This window comes from Schistocerca serialis, chromosome 9 (genome assembly GCF_023864345.2).
Source record: "Schistocerca serialis cubense isolate TAMUIC-IGC-003099 chromosome 9, iqSchSeri2.2, whole genome shotgun sequence".
Taxonomy (NCBI): Eukaryota; Metazoa; Arthropoda; class Insecta; order Orthoptera; family Acrididae; genus Schistocerca; species Schistocerca serialis.
The window spans coordinates 366,311,287-366,334,883 of NC_064646.1; the positions used below are offsets into that span (position 1 = coordinate 366,311,287).

A 23,597-nucleotide genomic window follows, 5' to 3' on the forward strand; every position below is an offset into this window, starting at 1 on the left:
TTTTTTGTTGAAATTTGTGTGATGTTTGGTAGTAAATATCTCTCTAATTGCTATAGTCGGAAGCAGGCATATGATGCAAAGTTGATGTGTTGGTGAGTTTGTGTTGGAGGAATAACTAGATGATGTGCTAAAAAATAAAATTCCGTTTCAGGTTTTGTATGATCAGATGCATTGGTACTTGCAGTTGTGACTGTTGTATGCTGTTGTCTCATGGATTGTATTGTAATGTGCTGTTCTCTGTGCAAACGCCTCTCTCTCTCTCTCTCTCTCTCTCTCTCTCTCTCTCTCTCTCTCTCTCTCTCTCTCTCTCTCTCTCTCTCTCTCTGTCTGTCTTCCCACAGAAATGAGCATGTTTATTTAGACACATATGTAATAATCAGCAGTGGGCAGTCAGTTGAGGTACTCACTCAGTAGTCACTGAGAGGTCTTAAGAAAGATAGCTAACTGTGCGAAAGATGTATGTGGTTTGTGTGGTTGCAAAATATGGCAATGTGGATAGTTACAGGAGTTTTAGACTGCGTGTAGGCATTGATGCCCAAAGATCATCGACATACTGCATGGTTGAGGACGGTCATAGGTGAACGGCATCATACTGTAGTGACATTAAATGTGTTACTGTTTTTGAGTTACGGAAGGTGTTATTTTGCAGAGTAGAGGTATGTAATTCCTTAGTTCTGCACATCAGTATCATCAGCTAACACTGTAATATTTCTAGTGCCTCTTAGGATAAACACTTATAAAGTAAATCATGACTTTCACTGTGCTTAATTTTGAAGCATATGGAAAGGATGTACGTTCAGGATTCAGTTGATCACACCATTGCTTAAGTCTCTGGTTGTACTACACACAAATAGTGCCTCCATGTGCAGGTACAATTTTGATTTGAGCATACTTACTTGGTCCCATGCTTTGTTGTATGAGGTCCAGTCAGAAATGGTTTGCTAATGTCAATCACTGGCCTGATAGTTACAATGCACTTGCGTTATGGATTTGTTAGTGAGTATGACATACAGTCAGACACGCTATGCTATGCATCACTGGCATGAGAGGTATGATACAGTTGCATTATGGATTGCATTTTTTTCTTGCATTATTGCTGAATTGTTAACAGCTGGAATAACAGTGTTCTTTTATCCAATTATATAAGACTCTTTTGTATGAGTTGCACTGAATTCATTATTTTCAGAGGAAATCGTTGTGTTTACAATGGGAGGATATGTTACGATATATGTATTGGAAGGAGCAGGAACAACAGCAAATAGTCAAGAAGTTATGAAAAAACATACATTTAGAAGATAATGGTTGGAATAGCTGCATGAGAATGATAGTATGAGTTTGAAAAGATGGGAAGGAGATTCAGCAGGATGCGGGAGAAGGATGAGAAGCTGTCAAAGAGTTCGGTTAGTTTCCTTTTGTGTTACCCGTGACTGAGACTTTGTACCCAGGCAATGTGTATAATTTGTTGCATTGCATGTAGTTCCATCCTTATAGTGCTACAAGATGTTGCAGGTCAAGCAGAAAGATTGCTCATGTTAATGACACTCCTTCTCTATTGTGATTTGTATTGGTGAAGTGGCATGAGGAAATTGTGATTGCTGTTCATTAAAGCAAAATAATTCATTCTCTGCTAGGGTATAGTGAAGATTTTCATTAGGGAGTATCGAGTTTTTGTGGTTGGAAGTGGCAAAGTTTCTTTCAGTACAAATGTGTCCAGAGGAAAGAGGACTGTTGCTGTTGGAGCCATGATATTTTATGTAATGTATTGGTTGCAACAGGTCTCATAGAGAATTAGTGTATTTCCCTGAAATTGATATTTACATGATAATGTAATAAATGATTTGTACATGGTGGAGCAAATAAGTGACGTGAAGAATTGAGTTTCAGGGAAATAAGAATCACAGTAGAGGAATGGAAATTCAGTACTAATGACTATAGCAGATGTAGAAAGTGACCACCATTCATCTTTTTGCATTTTTGGATCCTGACAGCATGTTGCATAAGGTGGATCAAAGCTGGATTGATGGAACAGTTACAATCTCATCCAAAATATTCTTCTGCAGTTCTTGAAGACTATGAGGGTTCGTGTGATACGCCTTAGACCTGATGGCTTGCTATGGATTATCACACACTGACAAATCATGTGAAATGAGTGGCGAGCTAGTTCTGCGACTAGACTGACCTCTTATCACTAAGTGTGTGCCAAGGTTTGTCCAGCTCTATGGGCACTTACTCCATCTTGTTAGATGGAAATGGAGGTCATTTCTGCCCAGTTAATGTTGCTACAAACATACGTCGAAATGTATCCAGTCATCGGGCCCACTTTCATTTGCTCCACCCTGTATTTACCTATGGTTTAAATTACAGTGAGAGTAATATGTAAATTGTGTTACCTGATTTTGTCTAATGGTAGTTCGTGTGTAAGTGTCTATTACTCCATTGATATTGTCATGCTGTGAAGTAGAGGTAGCATGTAGGTTGCAGAGTGAGGGATTGGAGTGAGTGGAGAAGGGAGAAATTCCAATTGGTTAACGCAGAAAAGAGTGTAATTTTGTTCAAAAAGCAGACATCAATTGTATTTGGCTGTGTGTAAAAGATTCCTTTTTCCAGGTCAATTGCAGCAGCACTTGCTGTTTGAGCCATGTTCCAGGGATGAATTAATATTAACTGAAGGGTTTTGGTGCCATTTGTGCCTGTTATATGTAGTTCTTAGCAGTTATGACGTTTAACCTGTATAACTGAAGTAATGTTGTGCATTTGGGTTACAAATGTGTATCCGTTTGTGCATGTGGGGAAGTGATTAGCATATGAACTGTTTATCCAGACTGAGGATTGTTAAAATGTACCTCAAACCTGATGGCCCGCTACGCAAAGTTACCACACACTAATAGGCAAAGTGACATGGGTGGCCAGCTTGTTCCATGACCAGATTGACCTCTAATGATGTCTCTGTCAAGTGTGAAGTTTATATTTGAGTGCTCCGGCTGTATGGGCATGTACTCCATCCTGTTGAATGGTAGCACAGGTCATTAATTTCTCAGTTAATGCTTTCACAAATATCTGTTGAAATGTATCCAATTATCATGGCCACTTTTATTTGCTCCACCCTGCATTTACCTGTGGTTTTAATGACAGTGAGCTCAATTCTGGCAGTGCTTGTTGTTTGAGCAGTGTACAGAGACGAATCAATATCAACTAAAGCATTTTGGCACCATTTCTGCTGGTTATATGTCACTTCTTGCAGTTACATTGTTTCAGTCAGTGTTAACTTAGTAATGTTGTTCAGTTGAGTTAGAAATGTTTGTGCATTTGAGAATGTGATTAACACAGGAACAGTCTGGTGCAGGGTGCTACTGGGAGTTATGTCTGCATCTTTTTGCATGTTGCAAAAGTAGACATGATGTACCACATCAAGGGCTCAATGCATGAATACTGCATGGGTGATTTCTCCTATATTTTGTTGAGATACATGCGAAGAGATTGCATTGCTTTTGGATGATTAGTGCCAGTGTGTATGTAAGAATGTGTTGGGTGTGTATCACTAAGGCCTAAACTTGATCTAACATTGTTAAATGCCCTTGCTGTTGTGAAACATAACAGTATCATATAATCAATTAGTAGCTACAGTGTGAGTGTCTCATTCATTGGTTTGTCTTGAGGTTGTGTTTTGAGTGTGCTTTTTCTATAAATATAACTTGCAAATGTGTAGTCCTTTTGATATGTGTCACATACAAATAACATTGCAGCAGCAGAGAGGGAATGCTCTGAATTGTTTTAATGAGTATATTACTTGCTTTATAATGGAAAATCCAGGATGAAAGTAACAATATTAGAGAAGTAAAGTTGCTACTCAGCACCTCCGCTATGTGGTGAGTAGCAGCTTTCCTTCTCTAATATTGTTACTTGCTTTACAGATATCAGTGACGTGGATTTACCTGTATGAAGGGCAAGAGTGCCATGTTTTATAAGTGGTAATTTTTGCGGAATGTAGTTGTTTTTAATGTGATGTGAGATGAACGTTGCATGTGGCAGCATACGGCAGTTTTCAACAAATTTGTACCCATGTAGCTGCCATGAAGTGATGATGTAATTAACGAGTGCTTGTTTCCAAAATGTTAGAACTGACATAAGCAAATGTGAATATATCAGCAGGTGCTTGTCTAATGAGCTAGGACAAGGCACAGATAGCATTATTGATGTAGGGAAAAATGTCATCAGGTTGTCATTGGTGGAATAAATTAATAACTACTGTCTATACTGTATTTGTATAGGTAGAAACAGAAAGTAATTTCTTTGCTGTGGTAATTCTGTAGTGTGAAGGAGAAGTCTAATGCTACCTTGGTGTGTTGTTGACTTTGCATTGAAGGAAAAAATGGATGATGGGCTAGAAGATATAATTCTGTTTCATTGTACATTTGACCAGATGCATTGGTACTTGTAGCAGTGACTGCATTGTATGTTGCTGTTTTGTGGATTGTAGTCTAGTGTGTTGGTGTCTGTGGAGAGACACCTCCCCCTCTCTCTCTCTCTCTCTCTCTCTCTCTCTCTCTCTCCTTATTCCAACAGAAGTGGGCATGTTTAAGACACACACACATTGGTCAGCAGAGGGCAATCAGTTGACATACTGGTTGTGTAATTGAGGATGCAAGACATATTGGAAAAGACCTCACTGCATGAAAGATGTGGGTGATTTCTAGAAATTAGTTTTGAAATGTTGGAGATGTGAATAGTTGCAGACTGCCTTTAGGCAGTGATGCCCCAAGATCAAATACGTACTTTCTAACTGAGGTAGGATATTCTGTAAGGAGGTCACAGTTTAGTGGCATTCTTCTGCTGATGTAGCATTGAAATGTATGGCTGTATTGTAGAGTATTTCTTTGAGTTACAGATGATGTGTGTTATTGAACAGGGTAGAGGTATGTGTTTCATTAGTTTTGCACCATCAGTGACTTTACATAAGACTGTAATATTTCTTGTGCATTTTAGGATGATTAGTCATAATGTGAATGCTGAGATTCTGTGCGCTTCAGTTTACAGCTTTTGGAAAGGATATATGTTCAGGACTCAGTTATCACAACATTATTTAAGCCTATGGATTTATTGCACTGAAACATCCCCTTCCTCATTGTGGCATACAGTTGGTAGGAGCATGCTTCCTTTGTTACACAGGTTCTGTATGAGATTTTCTCAAACATTATATGCTAATGTCCATCAGCATGAAATGTATGTCACACTTGCGTTATGGATATCTTAATTTTTATTGCTTTAATGTGGATTGTTTTCAGCTGAAATGACAGAAGTTACCAAAACACATACATTTAGAGAACATTTTGATCAGCTGCAGCAATATGATAGGAAGAGTTTGAAATGACAGGAAGGGATTGAGCAGGATGCAGTGTGAGGAGGATGACTAAGTGTCAGTGTTTGGTTATTTTTCTGTTGTACCATCTGTGACTGTGAGAATGTCTCCAGAGCAAGTGTGTAATTTGATGCATTGCATGTAATTTCATACTGATAGTGATACCAGACACTGAGCAGAAGCTGTAAATTTACTCATGTTATGACGCTCTGTCAAGAGCAACTCGCTTGTGATTTGTTTCAGTGAAGAGGCACGAGGAAATGGATTGTGATTGCTGTTGATTAAAGCAAAATGATTATGTACCTGTTAAGGTATACTGATGGTTTTTCATTAGGCAATATCCAGTTTTTGTGGTTGGAAGTGGTGGAGTTTGTTTCTGGACATATGTGTGCTGAGAAAAGAGGACAATTGCTGTTGGAGCACTGATGTTTTGTGTATTGTATTGGTTGCAACAGGTGTCATGGAGAATTAATACATTTGGCTGAAGTTGATATTTATATGACGATGTAAATGTTTTGTAGATGGTGGAGCAAGTAAGTGTACCGAAGAACAGAATTCCAGGGTACTAAGAGTCCTAAAAGAGGAATGGAAATTCAGTACTAACTTGACTATAGCAGATATTGAAAGTGACCACCATTAATCTTTCTGCATTTTTGGATCCTGATAAGGTGAAAATGGTGACTAGCTTTTTCTGTGACCGGACTGACATCTGATAACATCTGTCAGGTGTGAAGCTAGTGTAAATATGCTACAAGGTACTTGTGGCGGTATGGGCATTTTTTCCATCCTGTTGGAAATAGCTGTAGGTCATTTCCTCCTCAGTTAATGTTGCCACAAATATATGGTGAAAGATTCAAATCTTCCGGGCCACTTTTATTTGCTCCGTCCTGTATTTAACAATGGTTTTGATTACAGTTGAATGTAAATCAAGGGAAAGGGAGTATGCAGTGTTCAGAGAAATATTGGTAAGCATGTAGAGTTTTTATATACTAGGGAGAGAGTATTTTTGTTTAAAAAGCAGACATAATTGCATTTGGCTATGTGTGAAGCATGTTAATTATGGCAGCACTTGTTGTTTGAGCACGTGCTTCTGGCATGTATTAACTCAAGGGTCTTGGTATCATTTGTTCTGTTATATGTGGTTGTTTACAGTTATGCCATTTCAGCCTGTATCACATTAGTAATGTTGTGCATTTGGGTTACAAATGTGTATCCCTTTGTGCATATGAGAGTGTGAATGACATAGGAACAGTTTGGTGCAGAGACTATTGGGAGTGATATCTACATCTTTTTGCATGATGGAGAGGAGATGATGATGAACCACATTAAGAGCTCAGTGCATGAATATTGCATGGGTGACTTGCTGAATAATTCATTGAGTTCCATGGTAAGAGACTGACTGTGCTTTTGCAAAGTTTGGTGTCTGTTAATATGAGAATAATTTTTTGAATATATGTTTCAGTATGGCCCAAACTTGGCCTAACATTTCGAAATGTTGTTATTCAAAGTAAGCCATTTTGTTGCATGAAAAAAATTTTTAGTGTTGACGAAGTGGTGTAGTGAAATGGAAGAGTATCGTGTAACCAGATTGTAGCTACAGGGTGAGAGTTCAGTAATAGGTTCATGTTGGGGTTGTGCTTTGAGTGGTCTTTCTGTATATGTATAGCTTGAAACTGTGTAGTTGGTTTGATATGTGTCAGGTACTAATAACATAACAGTAGGTGAGAGGAAATGGTCAAAACTATCTTAATGAGTTGAGTTCCCTAGACTCTTGCTAAACCGGCCATCCCTTGCACATATGGGTGCTGGTTTAGAGGGAGTGTTGGATTGGTGAGAGTGCCTAAAATTTAGTGTAAATACATAGGGATTGTACTTTATGAAATGAAAAGATACATTAATTTTTACAGAAAATTTTGTCTTTGAGTGTGTACATGTGTAATAGTATCACTAGATGTTCACTAGGAAACATATCCCATAGTTTTGGTTGTCACTGTGATGATAAGCAATGGTAGTATGCTTCATCACACAACGGATTTACAAGCATTTCATAGGTCCTGCCATGTTTCTGATTGATGCATAATGTACTCCAGAAAGACGTCTCGAGTTTCAGCGCTGGCAGTTTTATCCTCATGTTACCTCTTCCTATGTCCTCTACTTCATCAGTTTCATCATAATTTTCCTGTGAGTTTGTGATTACCCCTTTTCTGCTAAAGTTTGGTCATAAATAGTTGCTAGTCCAACACAGTTGTCAGCAACAGTAGTTTTGAGTTTCTGCTTGTGGTCTAGCATAATGTGTTTCCCTTTAGAATCCATGATAATGATTCATAAGGAAAGCCACAGTTTCAAAGTGTACAGGAATGTTAAACATTATAATTAACTAACCACATGGTTGCAGACAAAATTTCATTACTGTAGGTGTCATTTCAGATTGAACGACTAGAAGCTGGAAGTGTGCTGGATTACTGAGAGGCCAGACTACTGAGGACCGTATTAGTGAGAGTTTAGTGTATTTGCTTTACAGATAGCAATGATGCGGATATACCTGTATGGAGGTAAAGTGTGGCGTATTTTATGAGTAATGGTTGTGGAATGTGTACTTTGAACAAATTTAATGGTTTTTAATGTGATGTGAGAAGAATGTTGTATGTGCTGCCCTTTGGTGATCGTTTCACAAGTTTGTAGCCACCTAGTGGACATGAAGTGATTGAGGCAACTATTGAAAATCTTGTTTCCCAAGAGTTAGAACAGACCAAAGCAAATGTGAATATAGCAGCAGGTGCTAGTCGTATCGGCTAGGACAAAGCATTATCTAAATTTGTACTGATGTAAGGAAAAATGTCATAAGGTAGTCCTTGGTGGAATAAGTAGAACTGCTATGTCTTTGTTTTGTAAGTACTGGTAGAAACATTAAGTAATTACTATAGTGTGAAGCATTCATGTGATGCTATGTTTGTGTGTTGCTGATTTTGCCTTGGAGGAATAACTAGATGATGTGCTTAAAAGGTATAATTCTGTTTTACTGTTGGTGTGAGCAGTTTGTAATGTGTGTCCCCCCCCCCCCCCCCCCCACCCCCCCCCCCCCCCCTCCTTCCTTCTTCCATCTATTATCCATATTGAACAATGCCCAGTTCAGGTAATTAACATGCAGATTCTTTTATGAGGATTTGAGAGGAGCAAAGGTCACAATAAATTTTCAAGTTTACTTAACTTGTCATCTCGAGATGACTCCAGTTCTTCTTGTCCAGGTGCCTGGTTCTTGAAGCTAACATCTAACGTCGGGTCCTCACAACTGATTTGAACTAAATAAATTGGGAGATTGTTGTTGGAGAATTTTTTTATGTAAATATTTTTTCCACTTATTTTCTCACATTTTAGTGTATCATACAGTATTTTGATTTATCATATTAACAAAGCCAAAATTACATTGTTCAGACCTATTGTACAAAAAATACATCTGATCACATCAGAGGCAAGCTTACAAATCTCACTCTCTGTGGAAATAACAATATTCCAAAGGGTTTACGATTTGTCTTACTAAATGTAGTTGTTTTCTTTACATTATTAATTTTTATTATTATTTCATAAATGATTCCAGAAGTAAACAAAGGAAACAGTAAAGGACTGTGTAATTAATAATATAAATTTTAAGTGCGCAAATAATTCATAATTTCAAATGTTTCTAAAAAAATAATTTTAACTGTAAATTCAGAACTAGTTCTTATCGATTACAACATCGAAATTAAAATATTTTATAAAGTAATTACTTTTCATAAAATTTGACTTTAGATATAAGATACTGTGTATAAAATCATATGAAAGTATTCAGAAAAGCAATTGAGATAATATTAACCTGTCCAAAATTCGAAAAATGATACTGGTATCGATGACTACTGCCTAGGAGAAGTAATGCTAGACGAGGATGTCCCATTACAAGTTGATCTTCTGATGAGACAAGCTGGGATATTTGTACTTCCTCTCTTTTTTTGCCATATGCCTCCTTAAAATTCGTTTTTTTTTTTTTTAAAAAATTAAGTACCATTAACATATGTGAATATAATCTGCATTTTCACAAAAGAGGAAGGTTGGCCATCAGTCTTAAAGAATACAACACCAAATCTAATTATGTGCTTAGTTTTATGTATGTAATTGATGTTCTAATTAATTTTGGCTAAATAGATAGTGTCTTTTTGTTATAGGGTGAAATCACTAATAGTTTCATAACTTAAATTCTATTGTTGATGTACAAACAAATGTATGTTCTGTAATAATTATAAACATTTGGAAGACAAAACACTAGCATTCCTTAAGTATTCATTTGGCTCTACTCAAAAACATGTTAGCAAAGCCAGCCCTTAATTAATTGCAAAGTAACTAACAGTTTTGTCAAAAGTATTGTTTGTGTAATGATATTTGTTAATTTAATCATTTAAACAAATAATTCGGCCTAAACCTTGTAGTAGAAGAAACAGTTAAAAAGACGCACTCCTTCAATGTATTCATTTAATGAGTTAAGTTTTGATTGTGATTTCTGTAAATTAAACATCGAACAATGTGTAGTTTCAGCACCTATTATTGTGAGGATATATAAGGGCCCGATTTTTGGTCCCAAGACAGTCAGTCCATGGCCAAGTTTCAGACAAGAAACCTGTGTTGGTTAGAACAACAATGCTTCAACTTAACTGTGAAATAAGTGTTGCACAGTTAGGCCATATGTTAAAACAATGACAGTGTCTGCTCCATACGTACCGTTCTATTCTTCAAGAACTGTGAACTTCGTGGTTAGGTTTTTACTGCTCGTAGATGTTCAGTAGTAAGCTATTGCAGCAGTATGCGGAGATTTACCTGCAAATTAGTAATGAGGCTTATTGAAAGTTGAACAATAGTGCACTGGCCATATATAGCAATGTATTATTGTAAGTGAAAGTACATCAACAGCGAGGACAACAACCAAAGAAACGAAGTAGGTGAACTGCTACAACCTCCTACTTCTTGTTGTGATTATTTTGTATGCTATTGTTTCATGGACTGCAGTCTAGTGTGTAGGTCTCTGTGTGAACCCTTCTCTGTCTCTCTCTCTCTCTCTCTGTCTTCCACCAGATATGAGCATGTTTCTTGAGACACATACAGTACATAATGGTTAGCAGAGGGCAGTGAGATGAATTATTGATTGATTAATTGTTGAGAATGCAAGAGGTGTTGGGAAAGATACCTCACTGTTTCAAGGACACGGGTGGTGTGCAAATAGTAGTTTTGAAATGTTGACAGTGCAGGTAGTTGTAATTGTTATAGACTGCCTTTAGTCATTGATACCCGAAGAACAGTGGCATACTGCGTAATTGATGTAAGAATTTTTGTAGAATAGTCGCAGTTGAGTATGTTGTATTAATGTAGTGTTGAAATGTTTGACTGTATTTGAGGGAATTGGTCTGAGTTAAAAGAGTTGTGTGTTACTGAATGAAGTAGTGGTATGTGTTCCATTAATTCTGCACATCAGTAGAGTCAGCTAACACTATAATACTTTTTGTGGCTCTTAGGATGATCAGTCATAATGTGAATGACGTGATTCACAAGTTTCAAGCATTTGGAAAGTATGTGTGTATGTTTGGAATTCAGTTGGTCACAGCATCAGTTGAGTCTCTGGTTTTATTGCACTGAAAAGGTGCCGCCCATGTGGTGTCACACATTTGCTATGAGCATGCTTGCTTGGTTACATGGTTTGCTTCAGTCAGACATGCAAGCTAATGTGCATCAGTGGAATGAGGGATTTGATATACTTGCAGTATGGATAATTTTCCTTGCATTTTTGCTGAATTGTTGACAACTGAAATGACGATGTTCTTTGATGCAGTTGTATATGATGCTTTTGTATGGATCACACTGTATTCATTTATTTTCAGAGGCAATGGTTGTAGTTAAAATTTAAGGCTATATTACGATGTATGTCTCGTAAGGAGCAGGAACAACTGCAAATATTTGAGAATTTATCAAAAAATGTACATTAGAAAAGAATAGTTGGAAGAGTTGTACCAAATTGATAATGAGTTTGAAAAGATGGGGATTTAGCAGGATGCAGGTGGAGGAGGATTAGAAGCTGTCAGAGTTTGGTTAGTTTCCTGTTGTGGCATCTCTGATATTGAGAATTTGTAACCAGGTCATGTGTATAATTTGTTGCACTGCATGTAATTTCATCCTTACAGTGGTACCAGATGTTGCAGATAACGCAAAAAAGTCATTAATGTTATGATGCTCCAACAAGAGCAGCTCTCCTGTGGTTTGTTGCAATGAAATGGCATAAGGAAATTGATTATGAGGGCAGTTGACTAAAGCAAAATGAGTCATTCATTGCCAAGATATTGTGATGATTTTTCATTAGTCTGTGTCCACTTTTTTGCCTTCAGAAGTGGCATAGTTTCTTTCAGGACAAATGTTTGTGCCGAGAAAAGAGGACTATTGCTGTTGGTGGCATGACATTTTATGTAATGTATTGGTTGCAACAGGTGTCGTGGAGAAAATATATTTTGCTGAACTTGTAATTTATGTGATGTTTAGTAGTAAATATTCATTGAGTGTTTTAATTGCAATGAGTGTAACATGTAGATTATACAACTTGATTTATTTCTAATAATAGTGCATGCATAATGTATATTACTTCCATTCATAGTGTCGTGCTGTGAAATATAGGTAGCCTGTAGGGTGAAGAGTGATGGATAAGGTGACTGCAGGAGAGAAATAATGCAGATTGATTAACACAGAATATTTCTAGTAATCCACTGAGCACAAATCGTGGAATGGGGGGTCTGCAGTGTTTGCAGAAATGTTGATAAGCATGTAGAGCATGTGTATACTAGGCACAGCATGTAGTTTTGTTTAGAAATGCTGATTTTAATTGTATTTTGCTATGCATTAAGCAATGCTTTGTTCAGGTTAATTTGCAGCAGCACTAGCTGCTTGATCAGTGTTACAAAGTTGAATTAAGATTAATTGAAGGGTTTTGGTACAATTTGTACTTGTTACATGTGGGCCTTTGCAGTTACGCTGTTTCAGCCTGTGTCACTTTATTAATGTTGAGCAGTCAGTTCAGTAGTGTCAAGCCGTTTGCGCATATGAGAATGTGATTAACAGTTCGGCACAGTGCACTATTGGGAGCTAAATATGCACCTCTTTGCATGATGGAGAGGAAATTATGATACATCACATTAAAGGTTCAATGCACAAATATTGCGTGGGTGATTTGCCACATCACATTAAAAGGTTCAATGCACAAATATTGCGTGGGTGATTTGCCGAATAATTCATAAAGATCCATGCTAAGAGATTTACAGTGTTAATGTCAGCGTATTAAAATAAGAATAATCTGTTGGACATATGTACCATTAAGGCTTAAACTTGACATAACATTATTAGGTGCTACTATACAAAATATAATGTGATTGGATAGATGAAAAATCTGTTCACCAAGTACAAGCAGGATAACACCTATACAAAAAAATGTATTACGCATGGAAGCTTTTGGGGTCAGTAGCTTGTTCTCGGGATAGAGGGAAAGGAAGAAGGGTGAAGGAAAAGGGCAGGTGATTTTACTGCATGAAATTGTTGTTAGTGTCAACAAAGTGGTGTTGCCAACTGGAATAGTATCATATAATGAGATTGTAGCTACAGCATGAGAGTTTCTATCATCATTTTATCTTGGATTGTGTTTGGAGTGGCCTTTCTGTATCTGTATAACCTGCAAGTGCAGTCATTTTGGTGCATGTTAGGTACTAATAACATAGCAGCAGCTGAGAGGGAATGGTCAGAAATGTTTTAGTGAGTACATTGTTGAAGTGATGTGGATTTAACTGTATGTAGAGCAAATGTGGCATACTTCACAATAGTCATTTTTGTGGGATGGGTGCTTTGAGGGAATCTAGTGATTTTTAATGTGATACGAAATGCATGTTATATGTGACACCATTTGGCGATTGTTTCACGAATATGTACCCACGTAGTGGCCGTGAATGATGACATAATTACTGAACACCTGTTTTCCAAGAGTTAGAAGAGATCAAAGCAAATTGGAATATATCAGCAGGTGCTAGTCATGGCAACTAGGATGAAGCATTATCTAAAGCATAAATAATCTTAGGAAAATCATCATCAGGTTGTCATTGATGGTACACAGTAGAAACTGCTGTTCCTTCATTTTGTAAGTATTGGTAGAAACAGTAAGTAATTGATATAGTGTGAAGCAGGTGTGTGATGTTAGGTGGGTGTGTTGGTCTTAGCGTTTCCAGAATAACTGGATGATGTCGTAAAAGATATAATTCTGTTTTGCAGATAGTTTGACCAGATGCATTGACACTTGTAGTTGTGACAATGTTGTGTATTGTTGTTTCATAGATTGCAGTCCACTGAGTTGGTCTCTGTGCAACCCCCCCCCCCTCCCCCCCCCCTCTCTCTCTCTCTCTCTCTCTCTCTCTCTCTCTCTCTCTCTCTCTCTCTCTCTCCCCTTCCCCCCGCTCCTTTTCCCTTTGCCTCTCTCTCTTCCAACAGGAATAAAGACATTTATTGAGACACATTTTCATCGGCAGAGGGCTTTCAGTTGACCTTTTGAGTAATTATTGAGAATGCAAGAGGTGTTGGAAACAATAGCTCATTTTGTTGAAAGACATGGGTGAGTTGTGTAAAGTGGTTTTGAAATACTTGCAGTGTGGATAGTAGTAGTAGTAGTAGTAGTAGTAGTAGAAGACGAAGAAGAAGAAGAAGAAGAAGACTGCCTTTGGGCACTGGTGCCCAAAGATCTGTTACATACTGTGTAATTCTGATAAATGATAGTGTAGGAGGCTCTTAAGTGAGTGGTGTCATATTGATGTATTATTGAAATGTTTGATTTGACTGTAAGTTAGACTTGCAAAAGGTGTTGCATTGTACAGGGTAGAATAGAGGCAAGTGTCTCATTAATTCTGCACCATTAATGGCTTTAAAACCCTTTAATATTTGTTATGCCTCTTAAGATGAACAGTCATAATGTGAATGACGAGAGTCATGGTGCTTAAGTATGAAGTGTTCGGAAAGGATGTACGTGCAGGATTCTGTTGGTCACAGCATTGGTTCAGCTTCTTGTTAATAAACTGTGCCTTCCGTATGGTTGCATAAATTAGATTTGAGCATGCTTGCTTGTTTATGTGGTTTCCTGTATGGAGTTCAGACATGCTATGCTAATGTCCATCACTGGTGTGAGAAGTGTGACACATTTGCGTTATGGGTTGGTTAGTTTTTCTTGCTTTATTTCTGAATTGTTAACAGCTGAATTGACACTGGTATTTCATGCAGTTTTATATAACCATTTTGTATGGGTCAGTCTGTATTCATTTACTTGCAAAGCAAATGGTTTCAGTGAAGTGTCATGAGGAAAATGATTGTGATTGCTGTTGATTGAATCTTTTTGCTTTAATCTGTGCTAGGGTATTATGATGGTTTTTCATTAGTCTGTATCCACTTTCTTGCAGTTGGAAGTGGCATAGTTTTTATCAGGACCAATGTTTGTGAGGCAAGTTAGTGACATGACGATTTATGTAATGTAATGGTTGCAACAGATGTCATGGAGAATTAATATATTTGACTGAAGTTGTAATTTATGTGACTTTTAGTAGTAAATATTTTGTGTGTGTCTATTGTTTTAATTACAATGTGTGTAACATGGAGATTATGGAACTTGATTTTGTCCTAATATTACTGCATGCATAATGTATATTACTTCCATTCATAGTGTCATGCTGTGAAATATAGGTAGCCTGTAGGTTGAAGAGTGTTCAAGAGAGTGTAGGAGGGAGAAGAGAAGTGATGCAGGTTGGCTAACACAGAATATTTTTAGTAATCCATTGAACACAAATCATGGAATGGGGAATTTGCAGAAATGCTGGTAAGCATGTAGAGTTTGTCTGTACTAATGAGGGAGTGTAATTTTGTTTGAAAAGCAGACATTAATTGTATTGTGCATCATGTAAAGCAATGCTTCATTCAGATTAATTGTGGCAGCAGTTGTTATTGGGGTATGTTAACTCAAGCATGTTTCAGCCTATGTTACGTAATATTGTGCAGTCAGGTTAAAAATGTCAAGACACTTCTGCATGTGAGAATGTGATTAACGTAGCAAAGAATGTGATTAACATATGAACAGTTTGGTGCAGAGTACTATAGGGATATACGGCTGCATCTTTTTGCCTGATGGAGTGGAAATGATGATGTACCACATTAAAGGTTCAGTGCACAATTATTGTGTGGGTGATTTGCCAAATAATTCATAGAGATCCATGCTAATAGAAGAGATTGCTTTTCTAATTTTAATATCAGTGTGTTAGTGTAAGAATAATCTGTTGGACATATTTATCTATAAGGCCTAAACTTGACCAAACATTGTTTGGTGCTACTATAAAAAATATAAGGTAATGGGATTGATAAAAATATCTACTCACGAAGTGGCAGCAGTACACTCACACATAAAAGGTTATAATTACGTTAGCTTTTGGAGAGATTGGCTACTTTTTCAGGCAGAAGGGTTAAAGGGGAAGGAAGATGGGTAAAGGAAAATGATTCTTTCCTTCTCACCTGTCCAGTAAGCCTACACTAACCTGCAGTTCTGGGTGACTTTCCTAAAATCCATCTCTTTTTCTAGGCCTTTCCAGTCATCTCTCTGTGCCCCTCTTCCTTTCCCTTCAACCCTTCTGCCTGAAGAAGCAGCCACTGGCTCCAAAAACTTGTCTAATTATAAATTTCACTTATATGTGTTTTGCCGCCGCTTGGTTAGTAGATATTTTTATCTATCCAATTAAATTATTTTAGCAGAAATTGATTATTTTCCTTGTTATATTTTATAGGTGGCCATTTTTACAGAATGTGTATTTTGAGTGACTGTAGTGGTTTTTGATGTGAAAAGAAATTATTGTTGTGTGTAGCACCATTAGGTGATACTGTCACAAATTTGTACTCAGATAGTGGATATGAAATGATGAAATTACTGAGCACCTGTTTCCAAAGAGTTAGGAGTGACCTACTGTAAGCAAATATGAATATATCAGCAGGTCCTAGTTGTAGAAGTTAAGACAAAACATTATCTAAAGCATTTATGATGTAAGGGAAAACATTATCAGGATGTCACTTGTGGAATAAATAGTTAACACTGTAATATTTCTTTTGCCTCTTAACATGGAATAGTCATAATGTGAATGATGAGATTCACTGTGCTTAATTTTGAAACATTTCAGAAGGCTGTATGTTCAGCATTCAGTTGGTCACAGCATTGGTTAAGCATATTGTTCATAAACTGTGCCTTCATTGTGGTGGCATAAACTTGATTTGAGCATGCTTGCTCGGTTATGTGATTTGTTGTAAGAGTTTGTCTGACATGCTATACTAATATCAATCAGTGGTGTGAGAGGTATAATACACTTGCATTATAGATTGGTTAATTTTTTTGCAATGTTTCTGAATTGTTAACAGCTGAAATGGCAGTGTTCTTTTATGCAGTTGCATACAACCCTTTTGTACAGGCCTCTCTATATTCATTTATTTTCAGAGGAAAGAGTTGTGGTTGTCATGGAAGGCTGTGTTATGATGTACACCTTGAAAGGACCAGTAGCAACTGCAAATATTCGATAAGTCACCAAAAAACATACATTTAGGGGAGAATAACTGGAACAGTGGCAGCAAAATGTTGGTACGAGTTTGAAATGAGTGGGAGGGGTCTGAGCAGGATGCAGTTGGAGGAGGATGAATAGATGCCAATGAGTTTTGTTAGTTTTATGTTGTCATGTGTGACTTGGAGAATGTGTTCCCAGATCGATTGTATAATTTGTTGCATTGCATGTAATTTCATCCTGATAGTGGTACAAGATGTTGCAGACGAAGCAGAAAACCTAGTCATGTTATGACACTCCATCAAGTGCAGCTCTGTTGTGATTTCTTTCAGTGAAGTGGCACGAGGAAATTGATTGTGATTGCTGTTGATTAAAGCAAAAAGATTCTTTTCCTATTAAGGTACACTGATAGTTCCTCATTAGGCAGTATCCAGTTATGGTTTTTGGAAGTGGCGGAGTTTGTTTCAGAACAAATGTGTGTGCAGAGGAAAGACAAAAATTGCTGTTGGAGCCATGTTGTTCTATTTAATGTGTTGGTCACTACAGGTGTCATGGAGAATCAATATATTGGGTCGAAGTTGATATTCATGTGAAGATGCAAATATTTTGTAGATGGTGGAGCAAATAAAAGTGGGGCAAAGAACAGAATTTGAGGGCACTAAGAAGCACACCAGAGGAATGGAAATTCAGTACTAACTCGACTATAACAGATGTGTAAAGTACCACTATTAATCTTTATGCATTTTTGGATTCTGGTCAGCAAGTTGCTGAAGGCGAATCAAAGCTGGACTGTTGGAATGGCTGCAGTCTCATTTGAAATATTCTGCTGCAGTTCTTGAAGACTATGAGGGTTGTTGCAATACACCTTAGACTTGATGGCTCGCCACGCAAAAGTATCACACACTGACAGATCAGGTGACATGGATGGCCAGCTATTTCCAATACCAGAATGACCTCTTATAACATCTGTCAGGCCTGAAGTTTGTGTAAGGGCACTCCAAGGTTTCTCCGGCTGTATGGGCATATACTCAATTTTATTGGAAGTAAGTATATGTTATTTTCTCTTCAGTTACAGCTACCAAAAATATACCTCAAGATATATCTAATCATCTGGGCCACTTCTACCTGGTCCACCCTGGTATTTATGTATGGTTTTAATTACAGTGAACATAATACATAGATTGTGTTCCTTGATTTTGTCTAATGGTTTTTCATGTATAATGTGTGGTACACCATTCGTAGTGTCATGCTGCAAAGTAGAGGTAGCCAGTGGGATGCAGAGCAATGGATTGGAGTGAGTGTCAGAGGGTGAAGAGGAGAATGTAGGTTCATTAACAAAGAATATTTCTATTGGTTCATTGAAACCGTAAGGGACAGCATACTGCTGTTGTAGTATTGAAATATTTGGCAGTATTGCAGAATAGTTGAGTGTTGTGTGTTACTGAACAGAGTACAGGTATGTGTTTCATTAGTTCTGCACCATCAGTGGCATTTGTAAACACTGTAATGTTTGCCTGTGTCTCTTAGCATGAATAGTCATAATGTGAATGACGAGATTCACTGTGCTTAAGTATAAAGTATTTGGATGGGATGTATGTTCAGCATGCAGTTGATCACAGCATTTGGTAAACCACTGGTTTTATTGTACTGAAACAGTGCCTCGCATGTGGTGACAAATTTGATTTCAGTGTGGTTGCTTTGTGATGTGGTTTGCTGTATGAGGTTGTCAGACATGCTATGCTAATGTCCATCACTGGCATGAGAGGTATGATATACTTGCGTTATGGATGTATTAATTTTTCTTGTTTTATTGCTGAATTATAACAGCTGAAATAACAATGTTCTTTTGTGCTATTATAGGTGACCTTTTGTATTCGTCACTGAGTTTTTTTATTTTCATAGGAATTAGTTGTGGGTGTAACGGATTGTTAATTTATGACGTACATGTTGGAAGGTGCAGGAGCAACTGCAAATGTATGAGAAGTTACCAAAAAACATGCAGTCAGAGGAAAGTAGTTGGAACAGCAGCAGAAAAATGATAGTATGTGTTTGAAATGATCAGAAGGGAACTGAGTAGTATGTTATTGAGTGAGAGTGAGTAGCTGTTTGAGTTCCATTATTTTGCTATGTATGTCTCATGACTTGGAGAATGTTTTCCCAGGTTGTATGTATAATTTATTGCATTGAATTGCATGTAATTTTTGACTTATAGTGATAAGAGATATGGCAGATGTAGCAGAAAAGTTAGTCATGTTATGACACTCCATCAAATGCAGCTCTGTTGTGATTTGCTTGTCAAGTGGTATGAGGAGTGTTTGTTTTAGGACAAATGTGCAGAGGAAAGAGGACTATTGCTGTTGGAGCCATGATGATGTGTGTAAGGTATTGGTTGCAATAGGTGTCATGGAGAATTAATATATTTGGTTGTTTGAAATTTATATTATGTTTAGTTGAAAGTACTTTGTATTTTCTTACGGTTTTAAGTACAGTGAGTGTATTTTATCTGTAGTCCGATCCACGAATGATGCCAGTTCATACAGCTTGAGATGTGGACACAGATTTCACCATTGCCAGTTCCAGCCGATAGTTGTGGTAAGTGCGTACATGTGCGCTGCAATTGAAAAAAGTGTGTACTCTGCAAATGTTCTTTCACTTGCTTGTGCAGAATTTGTCGCTTACCACCACAATCAGCCATGACAGTTCACAACAAGTGGAATAAAAATTCACTGAATAACTCACTATGATCATGTTTAATGCTTGCACTTGCTATGACGTACATAGCAGTGTGTTGAAAACACTACTGAATGCTCATTGGTTGGTGGAGTATGCGTGACGTAAATGCGCGAAACAAGCCTAAACTCAATCGCCATTGTTCATGACTTGACCTATAATATTAGTGCATGCATGATTTACATTACTCCATGATTTACATTACTCCATAGTGTTGTGCTGTGAAATGTAGATAGGTTATAGGATTGGAGTGAGTGTTGGAGTGAGGAGAGGAGATATGTAGATTGGTTAACACAGAATATTTGTAGTGATCCATTGAATGCAAAGCATGAGTGGGCGTGTATATATATGTCTGCTTGTGTCTGTATATATATAAAATCTAAAAACAAAGATGATGTGACTTACCAAATGAAAGTGCTGGCAGGTCGACAGACACACAAACGAACACAAACATACACACAAAATTCAAGCTTTCGCAACAAACTGTTGCCTCATCATGAAAGAGGGAAGGAGGGGAAAGACGAAAGGATGTGGGTTTTAAGGGAGAGGGTAAGGAGTCATTCCAATCCCGGGAGCAGAAAGACGTACCTTAGGGGGAAAAAAGGACGGGTATACACTCTCTCTCGCCCGCGCGCACACACACACACACACACACACACACACACACACACACACACACACACACACACACACATCTATCCACACATATACAGACACAAGCAGACATATTTAAAGACAAAGAGTTTGGGCAGAGATGTCAGTCGAGGCAGAAGTGCAGAGGCAAAGATGTTGTTGAATGACAGATGAGGTATGAGTGGCGGCAACTTGAAATTAGCGGAGATTGAGGCCTGGTGGATAACGGGAAGAGGATATATTGAAGAGCAAGTTCCCATCTCCGGAGTTCGGATAGGTTGGTGTTAGTGGGAAGTATCCAGATAACCCGGACGGTGTAACACTGTGCCAAGATGTGCTGGCCGTGCACCAAGGCATGTTTAGCCATAGGGTGATCCTCATTACCAACAAACACTGTCTGCCTGTGTCCATTCATGCGAATGGACAGTTTGTTGCTGGTCATTCCCACATGGAATGCATCACAGTGTAGGCAGGTCAGTTGGTAGATCACGTGGGTGCTTTCACACGTGGCTCTGCCTTTGATCAATATATATAAAAACAAAGATGATGTGACTTACTATACGAAAGCGCTGGCAGGTCGATAGAAACACAAACAGACACATACATACACACAAAATTCAAGCTTTCGCAACAAACTGTTGCCTCATCAGGAAAGAGGGAAGGAGAGGGAAAGATGAAAGGAAGTGGGTTTTAAGGGAGAGGGTAAGGAGTCATTCCAATCCCGGGAGCGGAAAGACTTACCTTAGGGGGGAAAAAGGATGGTGTCTGTATATATATATGTGTGTGTGTGTGTGTGTGTGTGTGTGTGTGTGTGTGTGTGTGTGTGTGTGTGTGTGTGTGTGTGCACGCGCGAGTGTATACCCGTGGAATGACTCCTTACCCTCTCCCTTAAAATCCACATCCTTTCGTCTTTCCCTCTCCTTTCTTCTTTCCTGATGAGGCAACAGTTGGTTGCGAAAGCTTGAATTTTGTGTGTATGTTTGTGTGTCTGTCGACCTGCCAGCACTTTCATTTGGTAAGTCACATCATCTTTGTTTTTAGATATATTTTTCCTACGTGGAATGTTTCACTCTATTATAACCATATATATATATATATATATATATATATATATATATATATATATATATATATATATATATATATATATTACTTTTTATGCAAACACTTATTGTATTTGGCTATGTGTGAAGTAAAGCTTTGTTGAGGTTAATTGTGGGAGCACTTGTTAATTTGAGCAGTGTGCAGTGATTAATAAATATTAAGTCAAGCATTTTGGTACTGTTTCTGCCTGTTATATGTGGTTCTTTGAAGGTATGCTGTTTCAGCCTGTCTTACATTAGTAATGCAGTGTAATCAGGGTTCAGCCCTTTGTGCTTATGAGAGCCTATATAACACACGTACAGTCGGATGCAGAGTTCTACTGGGAGCTCTCTCTGCATCTTTTTGTGTGACATGGATTGAAACATGGAGTACTGCATCAATTGCTCATTGCATGAGTATTGTATGCATGATTTACTGAATAATTTGTTGACATCCATGCTAAGAGACAACATTGTGTTAATGTATGAATAGTCTGTTGGACATAGGCATCACTAAGGCCTAAACTTGACATAACTTTGTCAAGTGCATTGCATGAAAGTGATTAAGTGTCAATGAAGCGCTGGTGTGAAATGGACTACTATGATTAATAGGTTTGTAGGTATAGCATGAGAGTCTCGATGATTGGTTTATCTTGCGATTGTGTTTCGACTGTGCTTCCTGTGGTTTATCTTGCGATTGTGTTTCGACTGGGCTTTCTGTATAACTTGAAAGTGCATAATCGTTTTGGATGTTTCAGGTACTACTAACATAACACTAACTTAGAGGCATTGCTCAGAAGTGTTTTAATGTGTGTAGTATTTACTTTACAGGTATCAGTGATGTGGATTTGTGTGTACAAAGGGCAAGTCTGCCATACTTTGTAGACATCATTTTTGTGCAATGTGTGCTTTGTCAAATGTACTGGTTTTTTATGTGATCTGAAACGAATATTGTATGTGGTACCATTTGGCAATTGTTTCACAAGTCTGTACACACCTATGGGCATGAAGTGATGATGAAATTCCTGAAGACTTATTTCTCAAGTGTTAGAGGTGACCTGAGCAAATGTGAATATAATAACGGGTACAAGTTGCAGCAGCTAGGACAAAGAATTATCTGAAGCATTAATGAAGCAAGGAAGAATGTCACAAGAATTCCATAGTTGGAATAAAATAGGGACTGCTGTGTCTGTATTGTGTAAATATTGGTAGAAACAGTAAGTAATTTTTATACTGTTGGAATTGCTATAGTGCGAAGCAGGCATGTTATGCTAAGTTGGTGTGCTTCTCACTCTGTGATAGAGTAGTAAGTGGCTGGTGTGCTAAAACACACAATTCCATTTCGCTGTTTGTGTGATCAGATGCATTGGTCCTTGCAGTTGTGACTGTTGTATGCTGTTGTTTCATGGATTGCAGTATAGTGTGTGGTTCTCTGTGAACCCACCCCTCCTCTCTCTCTCTCTCTCTCTCTCTCTCTCTCTCTCTCTCTGTGTGTGTGTGTGTGTGTGTGTGTGTGTGTGTGTGTGTGTGTGTGTGTGTGTGTGTGTGTGTGTGTGTGTGTGTGTTTCCAACAGAAATGGGCATGCTTATTCTGTAGTAACATTAAATGTATGTCTGTATTTGAGAGCATTTGTTTGACTTACAGAAGGTGTGTGTTATTTAACAGAGTAGAGATATGTATTTCGTCAGTTTCGCACATCAGTGGTATCAGCTAATACTGTAATCTTTCTTGTGCCTCTTAGGATCAATAGTCATAACGTGAATGATGAGATTCACTGTGATTAAGTTCGAAGCATATGGAAAAGATGTATGTTCAGGATTCAGTTGATCACAGCATTGGTGCTTTGGTTACACTGAAACAGTGCCTCCCATGTGGTGGCATAAATTTCATTTGAGCGTAGTTGCTCGGTTCCATGGTTTGTTGTATGAGGTTCAGTCAGACATGCTATGTTAATGCTTATCATTGGCATGAGAGGTATGATTCACTTGCATTATGGATTGCTTAATTGTTGTTTGATTATTGCTGAATTGTTAGCACATGGAATGACAGTGTTCTTTTACACTGTTGTATATTACCCTCTTGTATGGGTCACTCTGTATTAATTTGTTTTCAGGGGAAATGGTTGTGGCTATAAAGGAGGCTGTATTACAATGTGCATGTCGGAAGCAGCAGGAATGACT

General features: G+C 37.9%; 1 long non-coding RNA gene across 18 annotated transcripts in view; it reads left to right on the forward strand.

Moving 5' to 3' along the window:
• LOC126419337 (uncharacterized) overlaps positions 1–23,597 on the forward strand; it is a 95,309-nt gene that overhangs the window by 34,979 nt on the left and 36,733 nt on the right. For 2 of the 18 annotated variants that reach the window (XR_007575970.1, XR_007575977.1), the window contains exon 1: positions 18,917–19,563. The exons of 6 other annotated variants lie outside the window; for them this stretch is intronic. This is a non-coding gene — a long non-coding RNA (uncharacterized LOC126419337). Of the gene's footprint in view, positions 1–16,850; positions 18,015–18,914; positions 19,564–23,597 lie in introns of those variants that run through there. 10 more of the 18 variants (XR_007575972.1, XR_007575974.1, XR_007575980.1 and 7 more) reach the window with 10 other exon arrangements.